The sequence below is a fragment of the Pristiophorus japonicus genome, unplaced genomic scaffold, assembly GCF_044704955.1.
Source record: "Pristiophorus japonicus isolate sPriJap1 unplaced genomic scaffold, sPriJap1.hap1 HAP1_SCAFFOLD_52, whole genome shotgun sequence".
NCBI classification, from domain to species: Eukaryota; Metazoa; Chordata; class Chondrichthyes; family Pristiophoridae; genus Pristiophorus; species Pristiophorus japonicus.
Genome location: NW_027254426.1, coordinates 4296488 through 4320860, shown reverse-complemented (window position 1 = coordinate 4320860; position 24373 = coordinate 4296488). Strand labels below are relative to the sequence as shown.

The following is a 24373-nucleotide window of genomic DNA, read 5'->3' as shown; positions in this document are numbered from 1 at the left end:
GACAGTCAGGGGCTGAGCTCGGTATCCAGGGGTATATTGGCAATGGGAGCCTTGTGCCATTTTTTTATACATTAGACCATTAGTTCACCATTTCCCCTCAGTCAGGGGGAATACAGTTTCTCATTGTTGAAAACTTTCTCGGATCTCTGCTAATCTTTGAAGAAAGACTTTTTTGAAAATCAGGTCATACACCAGAAAAAAATCAAGGTGGAAGAAGACTGTGAAGGAGACTAATCTCTGCATCCTCACTGGGATAGATACAGAAACAGAATCAATGTTTGGACTTCAACTTGTAATCAAAAGTTTTTGTTCGATCTTTATTTTAGTGACAGTTTCCAAACTGATGTTGAACTGCTTACACTGGACTCTATCGCTCTCAGTGTTCTGTATGTTTTACCTATTGTGCAATAAAGCAGATTATACATCGAACAAAAAAACACTTTGCCCAGTGATACATTCGTCCAGCGTTCGATAGTCCCAAGAGCTTCTCGGCCCGATCAGAAGGTAATGTCAAAGCTGCAATCCTGCTCCCGGTACAGCACTCTCCCGTCTCCCGGTACAGCTCACTCACTGATCCTGGTACAGCTCACTCACTGATCCCAGTACAGCTCGCTCACTGATCCTGGTACAGCTCACTCACTGATCCCGGTACAGCTCACTCACTGATCCTGGTACAGCTCACTCACTGATCCCAGTACAGCTCGCTCACTGATCCCGGTACAGCTCACTCACTGATCCCAGTACAGCTCGCTCACTGATCCTGGTACAGCTCACTCACTGATCCTGGTACAGCTCACTCACTGATCCCAGTACAGCTCGCTCACTGATCCCGGTACAGCTCACTCACTGATCCTGGTACAGCTCACTCACTGATCCTGATACAGCTCACTCACTGATCACGGGACAGCTCACTCACTGATCCTGGTACAGCTCACTCACTGATCCTGGTACAGCTCACTCACTGATCCCGGTACAGCTCACACATTGATCCCGGTACAGCTCACTCACTGATACTGGTACAGCACACTCACTGGTCCCGATACAGCTCACTCACTGATCCCGATACAGCTCACTCATTGATACTGGTACAACTCACTCACTGATCGCGGTACAGCTCACTCACTGATCCTGGTACAGCTCACTCACTGATCCCGCTACAGCTCACTCACTGATACTGGTGTAACTCACTCACTGATCCCGGTACAACTCACTCACTGATCCCGGTACAACTCACTCACTGATCCCGGTACAGCTCACTCACTGATACTGGTGTAACTCACTCACTGATCCTGGTACATCACTCTCCCCTGTCCCGGTACATCACACTCCCGTGTCCCGATACAGCACAATCCCATGTGTGAATGTTTAAAAATGTATAGAGACATTGAATTGAGAACGTGGGAATTGTATAGGGACAGTATAAGCTAACAAAGAATTCATGGAGGAAAAGCCATGGCATCTCAGACTCGAGACTGCGAAATGTTACAACACTAACATGTATTGAAACAAAACCCACAGCTTGCAGAAAAACTTCAAGGTCTTATTAAATTATGTTATTAACCTGAAACATTAACAGAAGTTCTTTGTTTAAAATCAGACCATACTTCGGTCGGCTTATGAGTGGACAAGGGGAAAGAGGGATCAAAAGAGATAGGCTGGACTAGGGTGTCACTCTAGCCCTATCTTGTTATCTTTTGCCGAAAATGTATAACCATCGTCCCTTTACAATGTAACGCCACTTTGTCCGTAGGAAGTGGGTACGTTCGAACAGACTTGCATTCCTTCTGTCTGATAAAGTCCCCGATTGGGATTTGCTTTTTAAATAAAAGCTTGCTTTGTTTAAAGCACAAACGGTATTCGTTTCAGTAATTGTGCTGAACCAGATTGAGGTAAAAGAATCCAGAAATCAACATTTGGTGTCAGAAGTGGGATCTCAATGGACGACTGCTGAAAACTTGCGAATTAAGAGCCAGACGAGCCTTGGACGAGACGAGGGGAAAGTGGCCACTGGAGTGAGTATGATTTCAATACTGCTCCAGTTTCCCCCGGTTTCAAAAGTCTGAGGAAATTTTAGCCACTCGCTGGTTCTCAGGTAGTGTCTGAACGAGATCCAGGACAATCTGGTGAATACCTTTCAAACTTAGAATAGGGATCGAGATAGGGAAATTGCGCGGTGATGCAAACCAAGCGGCGACTTGGAAAGATAGGTTATAGTTCGAGCTAGATAGGGATAGATGATTAATCATGGATCCAAAAATTAATAGGAAAGAAAAGAGACTCTTGTGAACATCTGTTTAAATGAGAAATGCTTCTGTGATTTTTACTGTAAAAAAAAAAGCCGGGGAGTTGTGGTTTGTTTTAGCTCCACCTACTTTTTCAAACAGAATGAAAGTTTTTTTAACCCTTCGTGTGTTGTCCTGTATGTGGGAAGTTTAAGAGTATGAACCTTATTAAATTACGTATATTCGGATGATAATTACGGAGCCAGGAAATGCACAAAGGATAGGTTTGTTGAGTAAAAAAAAAGAAACAATACATGCTCCCGGTCGTTAAAAAAAAAGGATTTAACATGCTCACTTACTTGTTGAACGAAAACATTCAGAGAAGGCACAGCAAAACAACTGAGATGGATTCAAAAGGATTAAAAAATATATATTATATTAAATAACACGACCTTGAGGCTGGAACAATTGAGATAACGAAAAGCAGTCCACAGCCTACGTGCCAGACTTCACTCTAGTTATGGAAAATAAAAGTAACGTACTAAATAGGTGCTGAAAAAAAAAATATCTGAGATTTTAATTTACGAGAAAAATTCCACTGTAGTCTAAAAAAAATCACTCCTGTCCATTTGGCAGAAAAACTCCATTAAATTAGGGCTTTCATTGACTGATTGGATTTAAACTGCACAGTGACGCGAAAGGATAGGTAAATTTGGAGACTAAAATAAATTAAATAAGGCTCATAAGAAATCAAATTTAGAAAATTAGGCTCACAGGGAATTAAGTAAGGCTTATGGGGAATTAAATAGAGGATAGGTGTTCAAGTCAGGTGTGACGTCGACCTCTTATATCACTTGGCCCGTCTCGGCACTGATTGAATTTAAATCACGCAGCAACTTGAAAGATAGGGCTAGATAAGCGTGCGGCGGTGCGAACGCGCAGCGGCGTGGGACGTGCGGCGGCGCGAGTGCGCGGCAGAGTGAACGTGGGCCGACGTGAACACGCAGCAATGCAAACCGTGGGGTGATGCCAAAGTCAGTGCTGGTTTCAGTAAGTCTGTGTTTATTTTAAGTTTCTTAAATCACGCGGTGACGTGAACCGCGGGGCAACACGGGAGTCCGTGTTTATTCTAAGCATTTCAAATCGCGCGGTGATGCGAACCATGGGGCAGCGTGGAAATCAGTGTTAGCTTTAGTAAAGTCTGTTTATTCTAAGTGTTTCAAATCGCGTGGCAACGCAAACTACGGGGCGATGCGGAAATCAGTGTTAGCTTTAGTAAAGTCTGTTTATTTTAAGTGTTTCAAATCACGCGGTGACGCGAACCGCGGGCAACGTGGAAGACAGTATTAGCTTTAGTAAAGTCTGTTTATTTTAACTGTTTCAAATCGTGCGGCGACGCGAACCGCGGGGCGAAGCGGAAATCAGTTTTAGCTTTAGTAAAGTCTGTTTATTTTGAGTTTGTTCAAAGTCAGTGTTCGTTTCAGTAAAGTCTGTGTTTTTTTTAAGTTTGTTTAAATCGCACGACGACGCGAACGCGTAACGACACGGTAATTAGAGTCAGTTTAAATATGAGGGGCAGCGTGAAAATGGGTAATCAGTTGGATAAAACAACGGGTGCGGATAGTCCGCTACAAAACTTACGTGAGAAATCCCGTGAAAGAGCTGAAGACTTTAGAAAATTATCAGGAGCCCTGAATAAATTATTCGGAGATGACCAGTGGCCTCTAGGTGGCACTAGAAGCATAGAGGTAGCAAAAAAAGCACAGGGATTGTCAAAAATTAAAAGATGCATCACTTCTGTCAAGTTGCCAAATAAATGCTATTAAATTAGGACTCTCATTGACAGAGAGAACACATGTTAAAACTGTAGACATCTTTAAAAAAGAATGTGCGCACGAGAAACTTACGAAGACATCCTCTGGGACCTCTGCGAAAGGTATTGACCGGCTACGTAGTCAAATGGCTGGCTTTGTGTTAACCGAGGCTGATGATGAAATTGATGAGTGGTCACTGACTCAGCGCCCAACGGCGCCTCCCGCACCCCCTGGCCCCTTGCTCCAGTCCTCTTCCCAACACCCTCCACCTTACACTCCGGCGAGAGGTGTTAAAAATAACCCCATACCACCAAAGCAACAAACCCAAACTGACTCCTCATCCTCTGATAGCGATTCGGATCCCCAGTTCACAAGCAATATAGCCGAAAGGACCAGATCTCACACTCGTAAGGGCAGAAAAATATCTCGATATCACAGACAGTCCCGCAAATCTTCTAGTCAATCTACCAGTCCAAGTTGTAAAAGACATAGCAAACACCCCCGCCGATCGAGACGCAGAACTGTCAAGCAGTCAGACAGCTCCGAAACATCCTCCGACCTAGAAATGATTTCCAAGATCCCAAAGTCCCGACACCAATTCCCTGTCAGACCAATGCCAAACCCTGATGCACAACAAGCTGCAGACCACCCCACTATAGATGTCTATGTGATCTTCGAACAACTATTTCAGTTTATAATGCAGAATCAAGGGACCTGTGGGCCCTGGTAAAGCAAACCCTGAGCCCAACTGAGCATGCCCGATTTCTAACTCACCTAGGACGTGCTACTCATGATGCATTGTTGGTTGCTCACCCTAACGATGTCCAGGATCACCTAAATGCTATCTTTAATGCTCTCACCACGACCCTTCAGAAGCCCATCAGTATGGCCGCAGTATTAGACACTAAACCCAAACGAGAAGAAACTGCCGATGAATTCATGGAAAGATTTATTGAAATATACGGAAGTCAATCAGGAGATAATGCCTTCAGGGCAGGAGAGGATTCTCCTCAATTCTGCGCTATCCTACTTCAGTGCCTGCCCTATTCGATTGCTCACGCTATCCGGACAAATAATATGAATTGGGCAGATAACAGTAAAGCCCAGATGGAAAGGGCGGTTAGATATTATTGGCAGGAAAAGAAAGGGGAGGGGGGAGGTGCGCCCCAACCCGGGTCAAGACTGAATACATGACTAGAAAGGAAGAGCCATCTCGGGAGGAAGGACCAATAGAACCGCAATGTTGCATGCAGGATTGGATGGATCAGCAAGGATACGGTTATACTGAAGAACCAAACGGCCCGAGCCCTGCTAATAAACCTCTCTACTGTCCTCCCTGGTATGGGAAGAGGTCGGGGCTGGGAAAGACGAGATGGATGCTTTATTTGTGGGCAAGAAAGACATTGGAATAGAAATTGTCCCTCCCGTCAGCACGAAAAAGGAAGATGAGGAAGAGGAGGGGGGCAAGGGGGGAGAGGACGGGGATCTTACACTAACTTCTCCCAGAACAACACCTTTGGCCAACCGTCCCCCGATTCGTATTGACTACGGAGGGACCCTCCCTGGATGATGAACCGATGATATTGTTAAAAATTCGGAATGAGTGGCAACCCTTCTTGATAGATACGGGAGCCTTCGTGTCTTCTGTACAATCAAAGCTTAAACTCCCCGCCTTCACTGAAACACAGGGACTGTCAGGATTCCTGGGACAAGTCTCTACATTCCCGGTGTCAGAACCGGTTAAAATGGGTTACCAGGAAGAATCGGTGGAACATCGATTTGTTATCACAACCAATCTGGACTGTAACTTGATGGCTAGAGACCTCCTCTGCAAATTCCAGTTGCATTTGGAGTGTGGAGATGATGGGATTATTGTAAAACAGGGAACCCTTAAGCTGCAGTATACCACTAGAACCCCTCAGTGGTGATCTCTGGACTTGCCGCAGGCACCCTATCACGTGACCCTAGCATATGATCCCAGTGGAAATGGGAAGACCTCTTCACTCCAGCAATCAATGTCCCCCATGCTCAGAGGCAGAGCAAAACCTCACCTTTGCTTGGGCCAGACACCAGAGAACAGACCAGTGCAGCACCTGAGGCACAGACCATCCATCACGACTGCGTGGCAATGATTAGACTGGAACGATCTAAAAATACCTTCCCAGCTCCAGTGGCAGGACTCCTGGGGAAGAAGATCAATTCCATAGGTACCCTTCCAGCGGTTGTGGCAGAATCGTGGGAGAGAAGGATCAAGGCAGTCGACCTCGAGGACAGAGGCAAGATGGCGTTCCTGCTGCAGCGAGGGGCAGCGTGGTTGAAAAAAGAGCCCCACCACGCTAAAGATTTGGAAGTTATGGTGCGCCAGGCTATAGACGAGGCTGACCTTACCAGCCGGGATGTGCAAATTGTAAAACATGGCCGAACAGTCCAATTCCACGGGGACCCCGAGAAGGTCTTAACGACTCTGCAGCATCATACTGGCTCTGGCATACCTGACTATGTGGATCCTCATGTGTGGGCAGAGGACCCCTCCCAAGTGGGTTATACTCCCATTGATCCGATTGAGATCCCAGTGCAGGGCAATGTGGACTGGCCCTCTATCCGACAGAACCCACTGAAATCACAGGCAATCCTAAACTGACCTTTCGGCACTGTACTGCCATTAATCCAGCCTGTTTTCTTACTGAGCCGCCACAAGATGAGGAAGAACCGAGTCATGACTAGTTATCTTTAATTCAAGAAGCTAACTCAGTCAGGGAAGATTTAGTTGATGTACCAATGGAAGATCCAGACTGTATTATGTATGTTGACGGAAGTTCTTCTATTAATCCAGAAGGTACACGAATCTCAGGATATGCCATAGTAAACCAGAAGAATCAGGTCTTGGAATCTGCCGCTTTTGAAACCGCCTATTCTGCCCAACAATCTGAACTATTCGCCGTCACCCGAGCCTGTATCTTGGCCAAAGATCTCAAAGTCAATATCTATACCGACTCTCGGTATGCCTTTGGGGTGGCCCATGATTTCGGACAATTATGGAAAAATAGGGGATTCCTAACCTCACAGAGGAATGAGATATCCCATAAGCAACTAGTGTCTGATTTGTTGCAAGCCCTCATGCTCCCCAAGCACTTTGCCATTGTTAAATGTACCGCTCACACCACCGGAAAATCCCCGGTTGATATAGGGAACCACTGTGCTGACAAAGAGGCTAAACAGGCCTCTCGTGACCAACAGATGGTAGTGCCCAAAATTATGTGTCAGACTAAAAATCCTGCGAAGGATAAGTTAGCCTTGGAAAAACCAATGCCAACCATCCAAGATGTTATAAAAGCACAGGAGGACACTCCTGACAAAGATAAACTGTTGTGGAAATATTATGGATGTACTTATGACAATGTTTCTAAACTCTGGACCACTCCCGCGGAACAGACTTGCATGTCTGACGAGTTGGCTCTATGGGTTATTGACTGTATGCATTTTGCTACTCATTATGGAGCAAGAACCACGAGTGATACACTTTTGGCTACTTGGTGGCACCCTTGACTCCAGGCGTTCGCCCAGAACATCAGTAGTCGTTGCCTGGTTTTCCAGCAACATAATCCAGGGAAGGGAGTCCCCTGTGATTGGGATAAAACGTCCCTACCGAAGGTCCCTTTGAGACATTTCAGTTGGACTACATTGAGTTGCAAAAAGTTCAGTGTTACAAATATGTGTTAGTAATAGTAGATGTATTTAGCAGATGGATTGAAGCCTACCCAAACCTGGACAATAAGGCTCAAACTGTTGTTAAGGTGTTAATGAGGGAAACTGTTCCTAGATATGGTATCTCAGCTCGACTGATGACCACCTATGTTCTTTCTCTGACTCAGGCTCTGCGACTAGCTCACAACCAGGTTCAAGATGCTCACCTCGACCTCCCAGTTTTACCCGAATTGTCCCTCGTGGCACCAGGGAAGTATGGATTTGGAAGGGATTAGAGCCACAATGGGAGGGGCCTTTTCAGGTGTTACTCACTACCCCCACTGCAGCCAAGGTTGAGGGGAGGGGTGCCTGGGTTCACCTGCACCGCTACAAGCTCACCACCCTCTAACTAACCTATTTTACTGGTTATCCTAATTCCTGTTTCTGTTCCAGACTTCCTCTTCTCCATAGCTGAACAAGGCCGTTGGCATCCTAATTGGAACGTGGACCAGTTTGAACTTTTACCCGTAGTGATAGGCAGCCAGCTACACCGACGGTGACCTAAGAAGAGAGATGGGAGAACCGAACTCTTTTAATCAGCAAAATAATTGTACTATTTATCTGAATCCTGAGCCACAAGATGAAACTGTCTGTATGCCACAGTCTGTATAACAGTATTGATATATGACAGTTTTGGCGCATGGGAGGGGAGACAGAGACGAGAGCTCCACGTAAACACCTTTTTGTACATGTCTTATGTTTATGCGCAAAATGGGAACTTTTCTAGATTTTGGGTGTGTTCATATTCCCTATACATTCCTTATACATTCCAAAGGGGGAATTCTTTTGCGCCCCGTTCCACAAACACTAACTGAGACTGTCAGATGGATTCAGAGCCAAATTATCACGAGAGGAGGGGGGCCAATACAATACTGTGAAGCTCTGGAGGGCATCACAGCTGAAATGGTAGCAATAAGGACCGTAGCATTACAAAACCGAATGGCCCTCAATTACCTGTTAGCTGAGAAAGGGGGAACGTGTGCCCTGATAGGATCTGAATGTTGCACTTACATTCCTGATAGTTCAGAAAACATAACCAATCTCGCTGATCACATAAGAAGGGAGGTGAAGAAGTTATCCACACCAGCAGAAGGATCTAGCTGGTTTGATTGGCTATCAGATGGATCTTGGAGATCCTATCTCATTGTAGGTTGCCTTAACCTTTGTTGTAAAGTAATGATGGCAAGGTTAGCAAACCCTCTTGTGGTCAAGGGCTCCCGAGTTATGATCCAACGAACTAAAGAACTACTCGACACTAACAACAATATGATTCAGGAAATAGAGTGTGAACGGATACTCCTAGAATGATCCTAAGTGTTATCATGGAATGATAAAAGGGGGGAATGTGAATGTTTAAAAATGTATAGAGACATTGAAGTTGAGAATGTGGGAATTGTATAGGGACAGTATAAGCTAACAAAGAATTCATGGAGGAATAGCCATGACATCTCAGACTCGAGACTGCGAAATGTTACAACACTAACATGTTTTGAAACAAAACCCACAGCTTGCAGAAAAACCTCAAGGTCTTATTAAATCATGTTATTAACCTGAAACATTAACAGAAGGTCTTTATTTAAAATCAGACCATACTTAGGTCGGCTTATGAGTGGACAAAGGGAAAGAGGGATCAAAAGAGATAGGCTGAACTAGGATGTCACTCTAGCCCTATCTTGTTATCTTTTGCCGAAAATGTATAACTATCGTCCCTTTACAATGTAACGTCACTTTGTCCGTAGTAAGTGGTTGCGTTCGAACAGACTTGCATTCCTTCTGTCTGATAAAGTCCCCGATCGGGATTTGCTTTTTAAATAAAAGCTTGCTTTGTTTAAAGCACAAACGGTATTTGTTTCAGTAATTTTGCTGAAACAATTTGAGGTAAAAGAATCCAGAAACCAACACATGTACCATGAAACCTCACTCACTAGTTTGTTATATCGGGGAATTTCATATTGTTATGGGTGGTGTTCATGGTCTGTTCTATATTGAGACGATTGGATTACTTGGGATACTCTGTTTCTCTGCCGTGTACCATGAAACCTCACTCACTCGTCCTGGTACATCACACTCCCGTGTACCATGAAAGCACACTCACTGGTCCTGGTACAGCGCACTCCCGTGTACCATGAAACCTCACTCACTCGTCCTGGTACATCACACTCCCGTGTACCTTGAAAGCACACTCACTCGTCCTGGTACATCACACTCCCGTGTACCATGAAAGCACACTCACTGGTCCTGGTACATCACACTCCCGTACACCGTGAAAGAACACTCACTGGTCCTGGTACATCACACTCCCGTTTACCGTGAAAGCTCACTCACTGGTCCTGGTGTATCACACTCCTGTGTACCATGAAAGCACACTCATCGGTCCTGGTACATCACACTCCCGTGTACCATGAAAGCTCAATCACTGGTCCTGGTGTATCACACTCCTGTGTACCATGAAAGCACACTCATTGGTCCTGGTACATCACACTCCCGTGTACCATGAAAGCACACTCACTGATCCTGGTACAGCACACTCCTGGCTCCAGTTACAGGACATTCCCGAGTCCCAGTCCAGCAGAATCCCGGATCCACGTACAGTACGGATAATAAGAAAACCGCTGGGAATCCACATCTGGAAGAAAGCGGGGGCCAGACCCTTATGGGAGTGTTTGCTTGAACTGAACTGGAGTAGACATGCTCAGCATTTTCTAATTGTTCATATTTTACTGTGTTTGATAAGGGTTATACTTTATATAAACCCATCGTGGCATATCGACCAAACTAATGATAAACCACGATTATGGTCATTTTAAGTTCTCATCAATTTAACCCAACCTGGGAGACAAGCATTCTACCATTGATGTTATTATTGGTGCAAAAACTGAACCATTGCTGCTGTTGTCAATAGTCCAGTAACACATGATACTCTGCCGGTTATTTAAAACCACATGCCTTTCAAAGCTTGTGTTAAATTGGTGAATAACCGGAGTGTTCAATGTGCGAATATCCAGCCTTTAAATGGGGCAATACCCGGATTGTTAAATGGGTCCGTGCCATTAAACAGCAGCGGGTTGTGGAAAGTAAATCAAACAGATTAGAGGATCACCTCATAATTCCCCAAACAGTGATAACGGGTTTACCACCGTAATCATCCACTTTCATTCATCCTGTTCTTCCAGGAAACATACATGTGCTGGCAACTAATGTAGTGATTATTGTATTGGGTTCGTCATTCAAAGACCATGACCAATTCGGCAGAGCCCATTAATCCGTCGGGATGAAGAATCCTCTATTCAAGTTTCTGTTCAGTTGCTGGTTTTGTCAGTGATCGGCCCCTCCGTTGGTTCTCGCTGCGTCCGCAACAGCTAGAAAGAAAGTGAGAGAAAGAGAGAGAGAGAGAGAGAGAGAGAGAGACCGGGGGAAAATCTGTTCCATTTCTGTCCCTTCCCTGAAGACCAACAATCCAAAGTCGGATGATTCCTCTTACCCCCACGTGTGGTTCCTGTGTTTGGGCAGAGGATGAAATTTAAAGCAGCCATTGCCAGGATATTACTGCCAGAGTTGGTGCAGTCCGTGGATATTACTGCCAGAGTTGGTGTAGTCCGTGGATATTACTGCCAGAGTTGGTACAGTCCATGGATATTACTGTCAGAGTTGGTGCAGTCCGTGGATATTAATGTCAGAGTTGGTAGAGTCCATGGATATTACTGCCAGAGTTGGTACAGTCCATGGATATTCCTGCCAGAGTTGGTGCAGCCCATGGATATTACTGTCAGAGTTGGTACAGTCCATGGATCTTAATGCCAGAGTTGGTGCAGTCCTTGCATATTACTGTCAGAGTTGGTGCAGTCAGTGGATATTACTGTCAGAGTTGGTACAGTCCATGGATATTACTGTCAGAGTTGGTACAGTCCATGGATATTACTGTCAGAGTTGGTACAGTCCATGGATATTCCTGCCAGAGTTGGTGCAGCCTATGGATATTACTGTCAGAGTTGGTACAGTCCATGGATCTTACTGCCAGAGTTGGTGCAGCCCATGGATATTACTGTCAGAGTTGGTACAGTCCATGGATATTACTGCCAGAGTTGGTACAGTCCGTGGATATTACTGTCAGAGTTGGTACAGTCCATGGATATTACTGCCAGAGTTGGTGCAGTCCAGGGCTCCAGAAGATGAGGCAGAGGATGTGAAAGAAGTGAAACTGAAAGTGCAGATATTAGTTTAATCGTGAGACAGGACCCATTACTGCGGCATGAACCTCTCACCTGAAGATTATTCCCACCAGAGTTCGCCCTGTGCGGGTTTAACGGTGCAAGTGGGCAGTGCGTGAGACATATATGGCAGCACAGCCTCGGGAAATGCCATGGTGGTGAGATTCGACCCTGACTTAGAGAAACCCATCCTTATACTTCTGATGGCTTGGACTGAAGTTTCAGGTACAATTGTTACGCTGCAGAATGCATCCACTTATCTCTGTTACCTTTTGGCATTAGATACCTCCAACCCACCGTCTTACAGCAGCAGATGGGAGTTTTAAGGTAAAGCTTTAGTCGTACGTGTTCATAGGAGCCATGTGGGCGAGAAGGCGAGTGTTGACTGGGTGAAAGGACCGGCAAGATAACTGTCATGTATTCAACCAGCATTGTAACCCATGTAGAAACTGACAAGTTGTACACTGTGAGAACAATGACCACTAGGTGATGAACTTGTGGGAGACACTCCTAACTTGGACATTCAGGTATAAAAGGGGAAGCTCCACCCACCTCCATCACTTGAGTGCTGTGGAATAAAGGACAGGTCACAGACTGATCTTCTCTCAATACTATACTGTATAGTATGGACGTATCAATGGCGACGAGAAACTGGGATTTAAACCACGTGAGCATGGCCACTAGCAGAACGAGAGTGTTATGGAATGGTTGGGACAGAGAATCAACATTGTCAAAGCAGCACGCAGTTCTCCAGGCAGACAAGGGCAATTGGGCATGCCCCAACATGTAGTCGAGCCCAGCGGGGGAGTTTGACAGAGACAATGGCTAGTCGAACGGCGATTCACGCCATTGCAAGGGACAATGCGGCCAGTAATGGAGCCATCAACACCTGTTAATGGCGCACTTAAGGACAATCACAGAGGCAGTCAGAGACGATCGACTGGCAAGGGGCCTTTTGTTTCCAACAACAGCTCATGTTGGAGGTGTGGAGGCACACACTCAGCCGGAGTTTGCAGAGATGAGCAAAATACCTGCAGAAATTAATGCTGGGGAAATCGGTGGAAGCTGAAGTTCAGCGAGTTCATGTGGAGCACGTATACAGTTCATACAGCAGGACGCCACCGATAATGATAAAAGTGCTCCTCAATGGCATCCCAGTATCAATGGAGCTAGACACGGGGGCCAGCCAGTCCCTGATGAGTATCAAACAGTTCGAAAAGTTGTGGCGTCCAAGGCCAGGAGGGCAAAATTATCGCCGATTGACGCATAGCTAAGGACTTACACAAAGGAGATCATTCAGATGCTAGGCAGCACCACGGTAGTCATGACCTACAAAGGTTCGGAGAACAGGTTGCCACTCTGGATTGTCCTGGGGGTCGGTCCCGCACTACCGGGGAGGAGTTGGCTTGCTGTCATGAACTGGAAATGGGCCGATGTCTCTGCATAGAAACATAGAAACATAGAAAATAGGTGCAGGAATAGGCCATTCGGCCCTTCTAGCCTGCACCGCCATTCAATGAGTTCATGGCTGAACATGCAACTTCAGTACCCCATTCCTGCTTTCTCACCATACCCCTTGATTCCCCTAGTAGTAAGGACTTCATCTAACTCCTTTTTGAATATATTTAGTGAATTGGCCTCAACAACTTTCTGTGGTAGAGAATTCCACAGGTTCACCACTCTCTGGGTGAAGAAATTCCTCCTCACCTCGGTCCTAAATGGCTTCCCCCTTATCCTTAGACTGTTTCCCCTGGTTCTGGACTTCCCCAACATTGGGAACATTCTTCCTGCATCTAACCTGTCTAACCCCGTCAGAATGTTAAACGTTTCTATGAGGTCGCCTCTCATTCTTCTGATCTCCAGTGAATACAAGCCCAGTTGATCCAGTCTTTCTTGATAGGTCAGTCCCGCCATCCCGGGAATCAGTCTGGTGAACCTTCGCTGCACTCCCTCAATAGCAAGAATGTCCTTCCTCAGGTTAGGAGACCAAAACTGTACACAAAACTCCAGGTGTGGCCTCACCAAGGCCCTGTACAATTGTAGGAACACCGCCCTGTCCTTGTACTCAAATCCCCTCGCTATGAAGGCCAACATGCCATTTGCTTTCTTAACCGCCTGCTGTACCTGCATGCCAACCTTCAATGACTGATGTACCATGACACCCAGGTCTCTTTGCACCTGCCCTTTTCCGAATCTGTCACCATTCAGATAATAGTCTGTCTCTCTGTTTTTACCACCAAAGTGGATCACCTCACATTTATCCACATTATACTTCATCTGCCATGCATTTACCCATTCACCTAACCTATCCAAGTCGCTCTGCAGCCTCATAGAATCCTCCTTGCAGCTCACACTGCCACCCAACTTAGTGTCATCCGCAAATTTGGAGATACTACATTTAATCCCCTCGTCTAAATCATTAATGTACAGTGTAAACAGCTGGGGCCCCAGCACAGAACCTTGCGGTACCCCACTAGTCACTGCCTGCCATTCTGAAAAGTCCCCATTTACTCCTACTCTTTGCTTCCTGTCTGACAACCAGTTCTCAATCCATGTCAGCACACTACCCCCAATCCCATTTGCTTTAACTTTGCACATTAATCTCTTGTGTGGGACCTTGTTGAAAGCCTTCTGAAAGTCCAAATATACCAAATCAACTGGTTCTCCCTTGTCCACTCTACTGGAAACATCCTCAAAAAATTCCAGAAGGTTTGTCAAGCATGATTTCCCTTTCACAAATCCATGCTGACTTGGACCTATCATATTACCTCTTTCCAAATGCACTGCGATGACATCCTTAATAATTGATTCCATCATTTTATCCACTACCGATGTCAGGCTGACCGGTCTGTAATTCCCTGTTTTCTCTCTCGCTCCTTTTTTAAAAAGTGGGGTTACATTGCCTACCCTCCACTCCATAGGAACTGATCCAGAGTCAATGGAATGTTGGAAAATGACTGTCAATGCATCCATTATTTCCAAGTCCACCTCCTTAAGTACTCTGGGATGCAGTCCATCAGGCCCTGGGGATTTATCGGCCTTCAATCCCATCAATTTCCCCAACACAATTTCCCGACTAATAAGATTTTCCCTCAGTTCCTCCTCCTTACTAGACCGTCCGACCCCTTTTATATCCGGAAGGTTGTTTGTGTCCTCCTCAGTGAATACCGAACCAAAGTACTTGTTCAATTGGTCCGCCATTTCTTTGTTGTCCGTTATGACTTCCCCTGATTCTGACTGCAGGGGACCTAAGTTTGTCTTTACTAACCTTTTTCTCTTAACATATCTATAGAAACTTTTGCAATCCGTCTTCATGTTCCCTGCAAGCTTCTTCTCATACTCCATTTTCCCTGCCCTAATGAAACCCTTTGTCCTCCTCTGCTGAGTTCTAAATTTCTCCCAGTCCCCGGGTTCTCTGCTATTTCTGGCCAATTTGTATGCCACTTCCTTGGCTTTACTGCGATCCCTGATTCCCTTGATAGCCACGGTTGAGCCACCTTCCCTTTTTATTTTTACGACAGAGAGGAATGTACAATTGTTGTAGTTCATCCATGCGGTCTCTAAATGTCTGCCATTGCCCATCCACAGTCAACCCCTTCAGTAGCAATTTCCTCTGTGGATCAAGTATCATGCTCACAGATCCTGGACAAATTTGACTCACTGTTTCAACCCGGCATTGGCACTTCCATGGGGGCCACGGTAGTGATTCACATAAACCCGGATGCGAGGCCAGTACACCACAAGGCCCGAGCGGTGCCGTACGTGATGCGGGAAAATATAGAAGGTGAATAGGGCCGCCTGCTGAGGGAAGACATCATCTCACCCATCGAATTCATTGACTGGGCGAGCCCGATTGTGCCTGTGCTCAAGGCGGATCGGTCGGACACGCTATGTGGTGATTACAAGGCCATCATCAATCGGGTGTCACTCCAAGCCCAGTACCTGCTACCGAGAGCGGAGGACCTCTTTGCGACGCTATCCGGTGGCAAACCTTTTTCAAAATTGGACCTGATCTCAGCTTACATGACCCAGGAGCTGGCGAGTGAGTTGAAGAAGCTAACCACCATCACGACACACAAGGAGTTGTTTGAGTACAACAGATGTCCGTTCGGGATTCGCTCCGCCGCCGCGATCTTCCAACGAAATATGGAAAGCCTCCTCAAGTTGATTCCAGGGATGGTGATTTTTCAAGACGACATCCTCATCATGGGTTGCGATACTGAAGAACACCTGCACAACCTGGAGGAGGTGCTACGCAGACTGGACCGGGTAGGGCTGCGACAGAAAAAGGCAAAGTGCGTCTTCCTAGCTCCAGAGGGAATTCCTGGGGATGAGGGTCGTAGCAGACGGGATCAGCCCGACTGCGTCCAAGACGGAAGCGATCCAGAGAGCACCCAGACCCCGTAACACGACGGAGCTGCGTTCGTTCCTGGGGCTCCTGAACTATTTTGGTAAATTTCTTCCCAAATTGAGCACGCTGCTAGAGCCGCTACACGTGCTCCGACACAAAGATCGCAAATGGGTCTGGGGGGACAGCCAGGAAAGTGCTTTTAATAGAGCACGCAATTTGTTATGTTCCAACAATCTATTAACACTATATGACCCATGTAAGAAACTTATGATCTTATGATAACATGTGATGCGTCGTCCTATGGTGTCAGGTGTGTGTTGCAGAATGTCAATGCCAAGGGTCAGTTACAGCCGATAGCTTCGGCCTCCAGAAGTCTGTCCCAGGCAGAAAGGGGCTATGGGATGGCAGAAAAGGAGGCGCTTGCATGTGTATATGTGGTAAAGAAAATGCACCAGTACCTGTTTGGCAAGAAATTTGAGCTGTAGACAGATCACAAACCCCAACGTCCCTTTTGGTCGACAACAAGGCCATAAATGCAAACGCATCGGCCCGCATACAGAGGTGGACACTCGCGTTAGCCGCCTGTGACTATACAATTCGGCACAGACCGGGCACTGAAAACTGCGCCGATGCACTCAGCAGGCTCCCACTAGCAACCACTGAGGGGGCTACCGAGCATGCCGCTTGAGATGGTCATGGCTGTTGAAGCTTTCGGATGCGAAGGCTCACCTGTGACAGCACGTCAGATTAAACCCGCTATTGCCTTTATTCAAGAAATGTGTCCTGAATGGGGACTGGGCAGCCACAAACGGAGCATGCCCTGAGGAATTTAAACCATTTCACAGGGGCAGGGATGAACTCTCGATTCAGGCCGATTGCCTACTGTGGGGAAACCCCGGAGTCATGCCCCGGATGGGCAGAGAGGTGTTCATCAGAGAACTCCACAATAAGCACCCGGACATTTTCATGATGAAGGCAATTGCCAGATCACACGTTTGGTGGCCAGGGATAGACGCAGATCTGGAACTTTGTGTTCGCAGGTTCAACACGTGTGCCCAACTGGTCAATGCGCCCAGGGAAGCCCCCCTTTGCCCCTGGCTATGGCCCGTCAAGCCTTGGTCACGCATCCATGTGGACTACGCAGGTCCTTTCATGGGAAAAAATGTTTTTGGTTGCAGTAGACGCCTACTCCAAATGGATCAAGTATTACATTTTAAATTCAAGCACATCACCTGCCACGCTAGAAAGTCTACGGGCAATGTTCGCCACCCATGGTCTACTGGATGTCTTGGTCAGCAACAATGGCTTGTGCTTCACAAGCACTGAATTTCAGATCTTCATGGCAGGCAATGGAATTAACCATGTGAGAATGGCACTGTTAGTGTTAGTGTTTTATCAGAAGAATCACTCAACACTCAGAGTCGGTTCCAACCCCAATGCGGCCTTTATTAACGCCAGCGGGGAGGAAGCCTCAGGACTGGAACCAGGCTTCTCTTCACAGAACAAAGGGTTTCATGGATCTTTATATGTTTTACAACAGTTTTTACTACAGTTACATCAATCCATTTCGGCTGGATACTATCCAATCATATAGATTATGAATTCAACTAGACCAATAGATAGAGTCAGTTTCTAAACATAAAGTGGCTCATGTGTTGCTAAGAGATGTGTTGCTAAAAGATCTGTTGCTAAGGAGTGTGTTGCTCGGAACGACTCATGTATCCTGAGACATAGTCCAGGCTCCCCTTATCTTACTGTCCTTGGGTAGCCTCCTTATCTTAATCCTGTTACAGAGTCGTATTGTTCTTACATCCACCAGAACATTCTCCTTCGGAGGCCTGAATGATTGGAGACATCTGCAGAATTTGCTAGTTATTCCCGTGTGTGGGAAAGAACAATTATCAGTTTCCAGGAATGCGGTCCATTTCAGCTAACAGAAATCCCTTGAGGCCTCACGGGTAGCCATTTTACGGTATTCGAGTTAAATATTTAGTTCTTACCTTATACTACAGGTGTAGTTCTAACCTTATGCTATAGGTGCCGTTGCCCTAGGTTTTGATATATTCAGCAGGTGCCTAATGCCTACAACAGCACCATTCAAACTGGCTTCAAATGGCCAGGCAAAACGAGCAGTGCAGATAATCAAACAGGGGATGCTCGGAATCCAAGGGGGTTCCCGATAAAGCCGCTTATCACGCTTCCTATTGGCCTACAGATTCCGAACACACTCGCTCACAGGGGTTCCAGCCACAGAGCTGCTAATGAAAAGGACGCTCAAAACCAGGTTATCCCTTATACACCCCACCATGAAAGAAATTGTCGAGAACAGGCGCCAGTCACAATGTGACTACAATGACAGGAATGTGAGGGCGCGATGTATTGATGTAATTGACCCTGTCTTTGTCCTCAACTACCCTGCAGGGCCCAAATGGCTCGCAGGCACTGTGATTGCAAAATGGGGAGAATAGGATTCTGGGAGCTAAACTTACCAATGGACAAATCTGCCGCAAACACGTGGATCAAACAAAAATGTGGTTCAGCAACCCCACAGAAGAAGCAGAGGAAGAACACAGGTGACCGAACACCGGAACCAAAGGGAAGAGAGCCCAGTAACTGTGGGCAGTCCGAATAGGCCTGAGGCACCGCAAACAGCAGACACACAGGCCAGCGCCCAACAACCGGAGCCCCAACTCAGGTTCTCTACAAGAGAGCGTAAACCACCAGAGAGACTCAACCTGTGATCCCAATAAGATTTGCGGGGGAGGTGATGTCATGTATTCAACCAGCATTGTAACCCATGTATAAACTGACAAGTTGTACACTGTGAGAACAATGACCACGAGGTGGTGAACTTGTGGGAGACACTCCTAACCTGGACCTTCAGGTATAAAAGGGGAAGCTCCACCCACCTTCATCACTTGAGTGCTATGGAATAAAGGACAGGTCACAGACTGACCTTCTCTCAAGCATGGGCCTCGTTTGCATTTATAATGTAGAGTAAGGACATATCAATAACTTTACTCTGAAGGATCAAACACACCGTTCTGGTTTTGGTGAAGAAGATAATCATTGATCTGAAGTGTGGGGTTGAAGACGTGGAAAATGCTGCCTGGTGTCATGGTCTAACAGGTCATTTGATTCAGCTTACAGTTTTTAAACCTTCCTGCTGTGTTGTTGGTGGCACAACGGGAGAATGCGGATTAGTGAACTGTGTGTCCGAATGTCACCATGTGTACACCGACTTGCCATCTGGTGTGATATTGGCTATTTGGGCAGAAATGCGGTGTTGTAAGCTCCGTGTCCCCTGTGTTAATCCTTCTAAAGGGCTCCGCAACTTCCGTGTGCAGGAAGACCCGGAGATTGTGATCTGTCAAGGTATGCCTTGTTTATTATAGATCAGAATTTAAAAACAAAATGACGTGCAAATACTTAATATTTATTTAATAAAATATTGGCACGGCTTAAAATGTTTCATATAATTTTTCAAAATATTAACTTTAATTTTATTTGTATTCAGAAAGTGGTTTTTAATTAAATTTGAAAATCAGAACATTTATGCTCAGTAACATTTGTCGTTTAATTATTTGTGGATTCGATTCGGAAATGGCTATAATAGAATTCTCCATTTTGATCGGAGGACCATTCCCACGTGATCTCAGGAGCGCTTCCAAATTGTCTGCGTCCCTGGGATCCGTGGGTCTTCACACAGGCGACAGCTGCAGGCCCCAGACCAGAACTCTGTGCAGCCTGGGAACCTGGAGGTCTGCTTGGGAATATTTTGTGTGTCTGAGGTGTACTCCAGATGTTCGCCTCCGACTGCAATTTCAGGACATTGCTTCACTGAAATGAAGATATCTCTGTCAGGTGGAGAATTGATCTTGTAATTCATGCAATAATGAACATGCACCGCTGATAATACAAAGACTCATCTCATTGGATGACCAGAACTCCCTTCTCCATATAACCATAAACTCCCTTTAACTGCAGCTAGCAGCGATCTTCTAATTCTGGAACAGGCAACATTCCCCAACCTTTGATCATACACATGGCAAAGCTTCAGCAGCAATCAGCGATCTTCCTCCCTGATAGTGACAACCCAGAGTTGTTGTCATTTAACGGTGTGTTTTACCATTCAAACCTTAACAGGAAAATGTGCTGGGGAAATATTCTGTTCTTCTCGAGATGAATATCGGCCATGTGGAGCAAAGGACGTCGGATAAGGAAACTAACCCTCCATGTGTCTGTTGTGATGGCTACAACCCCACAATGCATTCTTCAATACACACATTTAGGACGTGCATCTTTGGCCTTTGTCCATCACTCATAGATTGCAAAGATTTCAGTTCACCTTCCTGTAAATAATAATCTCAGCACAAAGGACTGGAGATCAGCTTGTGCGCTGGTTTCCCTCCCAGGGTTGAAATCAGCATTATCCTCTCTATCCCTGCCCCAGTAACACAATTTTTCTCTCTATCCCTGCCCCAGTAACACAGGCACAAATGGCTGTCCTGTGGACTACCCTTTGGTTCTGTGTAGGTTCTGTAAAATTGGAGTTTCTTTGGCGAACACTGTGAATGGGAGAGCTGGTATGACTTGTATATGAAGCGACTGTACTGAATTAAAACATAACGTGTTGCTAAAGAAGAAAATTAATGACTCAACATGTTACTATTCAGAAGAATGAGAGGTGACCTTATTGAAACAGATAAGATAATGAGGGGGCTCGACAAGGTGGATGCAGAGAGGATGTTTCCACTAATAGGGGAAACTAAAACTAGGTGACATAGATAGAATAAGGGGCTGCCCATATAAAACTAAGATGAGGAGAAATTTTTTCTCTCAGAGGGTTGTAAATCTGTGGAATTCTCTGCCCCAGAGAGCTGTGGAAGCTGGGTCATTGAATATATTTAAGGCGGAGATAGACAGAGTTTTGAGTAATAATGGAGATTAGGACATGGAAGTGGAGCTGAGTCCATGATCAGATCAGCCATGATCTTATTGAAGGGTGGAGCAGGTTCGAGGGGCTGAATGGCTGCCTCCTGCTCCTATTTCTTATGTTCTTGTGACTAGAAAGGTGAAGTAAAGCTGACCCACCGCACGTCATGTTGGATCTGTTATTGAGCACGCGTTCCGTATATTCTCTGGGTTACAGCTTCACTGCTTATGAGGCAAAATACCGAATAAGTGCATACAAACGCGAGAAATAAGAGCAGGAGTCGGCCATTCACCCCTTCGAGCTTGCTCCGTCGTACAATGAGAACATGGCTGATCTTCTACCTCAACTCCACTTTCCCACACTATCCCCATATCCCACCATTCCCTTAAGATCCAAAAATCTGTCGATCTCTGTCTTGAATAAGCACAACAACTGAGCTGCCACTGCCATTTGTGGAATATAAATGCAAAGATTCACAATTCTCTGAGTGAAGAAATGTTTTCTCATCTCAGTAACTAGTGGGGTGCCCCAGGGATCAGTGCTGGGACCCCAACTATTTACAATCTATATTAACGACTTGGAAGAAGGGACCGAGTGTAACATAGCCACATTGGCTGACGATACAAAGATGGGAGGAAAAGCAACGTGTGAGCTAGCAAAAAATCTGCAAAAGGACATAGACAGGATAAGTGAGTGGGCAAACATTTGGCAGATGGAGTATAATGTTGGAAAGTGTGAGGTCATGCACTTTGGCAGAAAAAAATCAAAGAGCAAGTTATTATTTAAATGGAGAAAGATTGCAAAGTGCTGCAGTACGGCAGGACCTGGGGGTACTTGTGCATGAAACACAAAAGGTTAGCATGCAGGTACAGCAAGTGATCAGGAAGGCCAATGGAATCTTGGCCTTTATTGCAAGGGGATGGAGTATAAAAGCAGGGAAATCTTGCTACAGTTATACAGGGTATTGGTGAGGCCACACCTGAAATACTGCGTGCAGTTTTGGTTTCCATATTTGCAAAAGGATATACCTGCTTTGTTGGCAGTTCAGTTAATGTTTACTAGGTTGATTACGGCAATGAGGGGGTTGACTTATGAGGAAAGGTTGAGTAGATTGGGCCTCTACTCATTGCAATTCAGAAAAATGAGAGGTGATCTTATCGAAACATATAAGATTATGTTGGGGCTTGACAAGGTGAATGCACGGAGGATGTTTCCACTGATGTGGGAGACTAGAACTAGGGGGCATAATCTTAGAATAAGGGGCCCCCCATTTAAAACTGAGATGATGAGACATTTCTTCTCTCAGTTGGTTGTAAATCTTGGAATTCGCTGCCTCAGAGAGCTGTGGAAGCTGGGACATTGAATAAATTTAAGCCAGAAATAGATAGTTTCTTAAATGATAAGGAAATAATGGGTTATGGGGATGTGCAGGGAAGTATAACTGAGTCCATGGTCGGATCAGCCATGATACTATTCAATGGTGGAGCAGGTTCGAGGGGCAGTATGGCCATGCAATAAAGATACTGCAGTTATCATGGGCGACTTTAATCTACATATTGATTGGGCTAGACAAACTGGTAGCAATGAGATGGAGGAGGATTTCCTGGAGTGTATTAGGGATGGTCTTCTCGACCAATGTCTTGAGGAACCAACTAGAGTGATGGCCATCCTAGACTGGGTGATGTGTAATGAGAGAGGACTAATTAGCAATCTTGATGTGCGAGGCCCCTTGGGAAAGGGTGACCATAATATGATAGAATTCTTTATTAAGATGGAGAGTGTCAAAGTTAATTCAGAGACTAGGGTCCTGAACTTCAGGAAAGGTAACTTCGATGGTATGAGATGTGAATTGGCTAGAATAGACAGGTGAGTGATACTTAAAGGGTTGATGGTGAATCAGCAATGGCAAACATTTAAAGATCACATGGATGAACTTCAACAATTGTACGTCCCTGTCTGGAGTAAAAATAAAACGGGGAAGGTGGCTCAACCGTGGCTAACAAAGGAAATTAAAGATAGTGTTAAATCCAAGGAAGAGGCATATAAATTCGCCAGAAAAAGCAGCAAACCTGAGGACTGGGAGAAATTTAGAATTCAGCAGAGGAGGACAAAGGTTTAATTAGGAGGGGGAAAATAGAGTATAAAAGGAAGCTTGCTGGGTACATAAAAACTGACTGCAAAAGCTTCTATAGATACGTGAAGAGAAAAAGATTAGTGAAGACAAATGTAGGTCCCTTGCAGTCAGATTCAGGTGAATTTATAATGGAGATAAAAGAATTGGCGGACCAGTTGAACAAATACTTTGGTTCTGTCTTCATGAAGGAAGACACAAATAACCTTCCGGAAATACTAGGGGACCGATGATCTAGTGAGAAAGAAGAACTGAAGGAAATCCTTATTAAGCAGGAAATTGTGTTAGGGAAATTGATGGGATTGAAGGCCGATAAATCCCCAGGGCCAGAGAGTCTGCATCCCAGAGTACTTAAGGAAGTGGCCCCAGAAATAGTGAGGACGTTTTTTGAGGATGTAACGAGTAGAGTGGACAAGGGAGAACCAGTGGATGTGGTGTATTTGGACTTTCAAAAGGCTTTTGGCAAGGTTCCACACAAGAGATTGATGTGCAAAATTAAAGCACATGGTATTGGGGGTAATGTACTGATATGGATAGATAACTGGTTGGCAGACAGGAAGCAGAGAGTCGGGATAAAGGGGTCCTTTTCAGAATGGTAGGCAGTGACTAGTGGGGTGCCGCAGGGCTCAGTGCTGGGACCCCAGCTCTTTACATTATACATTAACGATTTAGCTGAAGGAATTGACTGTAATATCTCCAAGTTTGCAGATCACTCTCAAATGGGTGGCGAGGTGAGCTGTGAGGAGGATGCTTAGAGGCTGCAGGGTGACTTGGACAGGTTAGGTGAGTGGGCAAACGCATGGCAGATGCAGTATAATGTGGATAAATGTGAGCTTATCCACTTGGGTGGCAAAAGCCCGAGGGCAGAATATTATCAGAATGGCGGAAGATTAGGAAAAGGGGAGGTGCAACGAGACCTGGGTGTCATGGTACATCAGTCATTGAAAGTTGGCATTCAGGTACAGCA

The 24373-nt window shown here is 45.7% G+C and overlaps 1 protein-coding gene across 1 annotated transcript in view; it reads right to left on the bottom strand.

Annotated features, from left to right (window-relative positions):
• Nucleotides 1-24373, bottom strand: part of LOC139253843 (probable G-protein coupled receptor 139) — a 95916-nt gene that overhangs the window by 46459 nt on the left and 25084 nt on the right. The gene's annotated exons all lie outside the window — the stretch shown is intronic.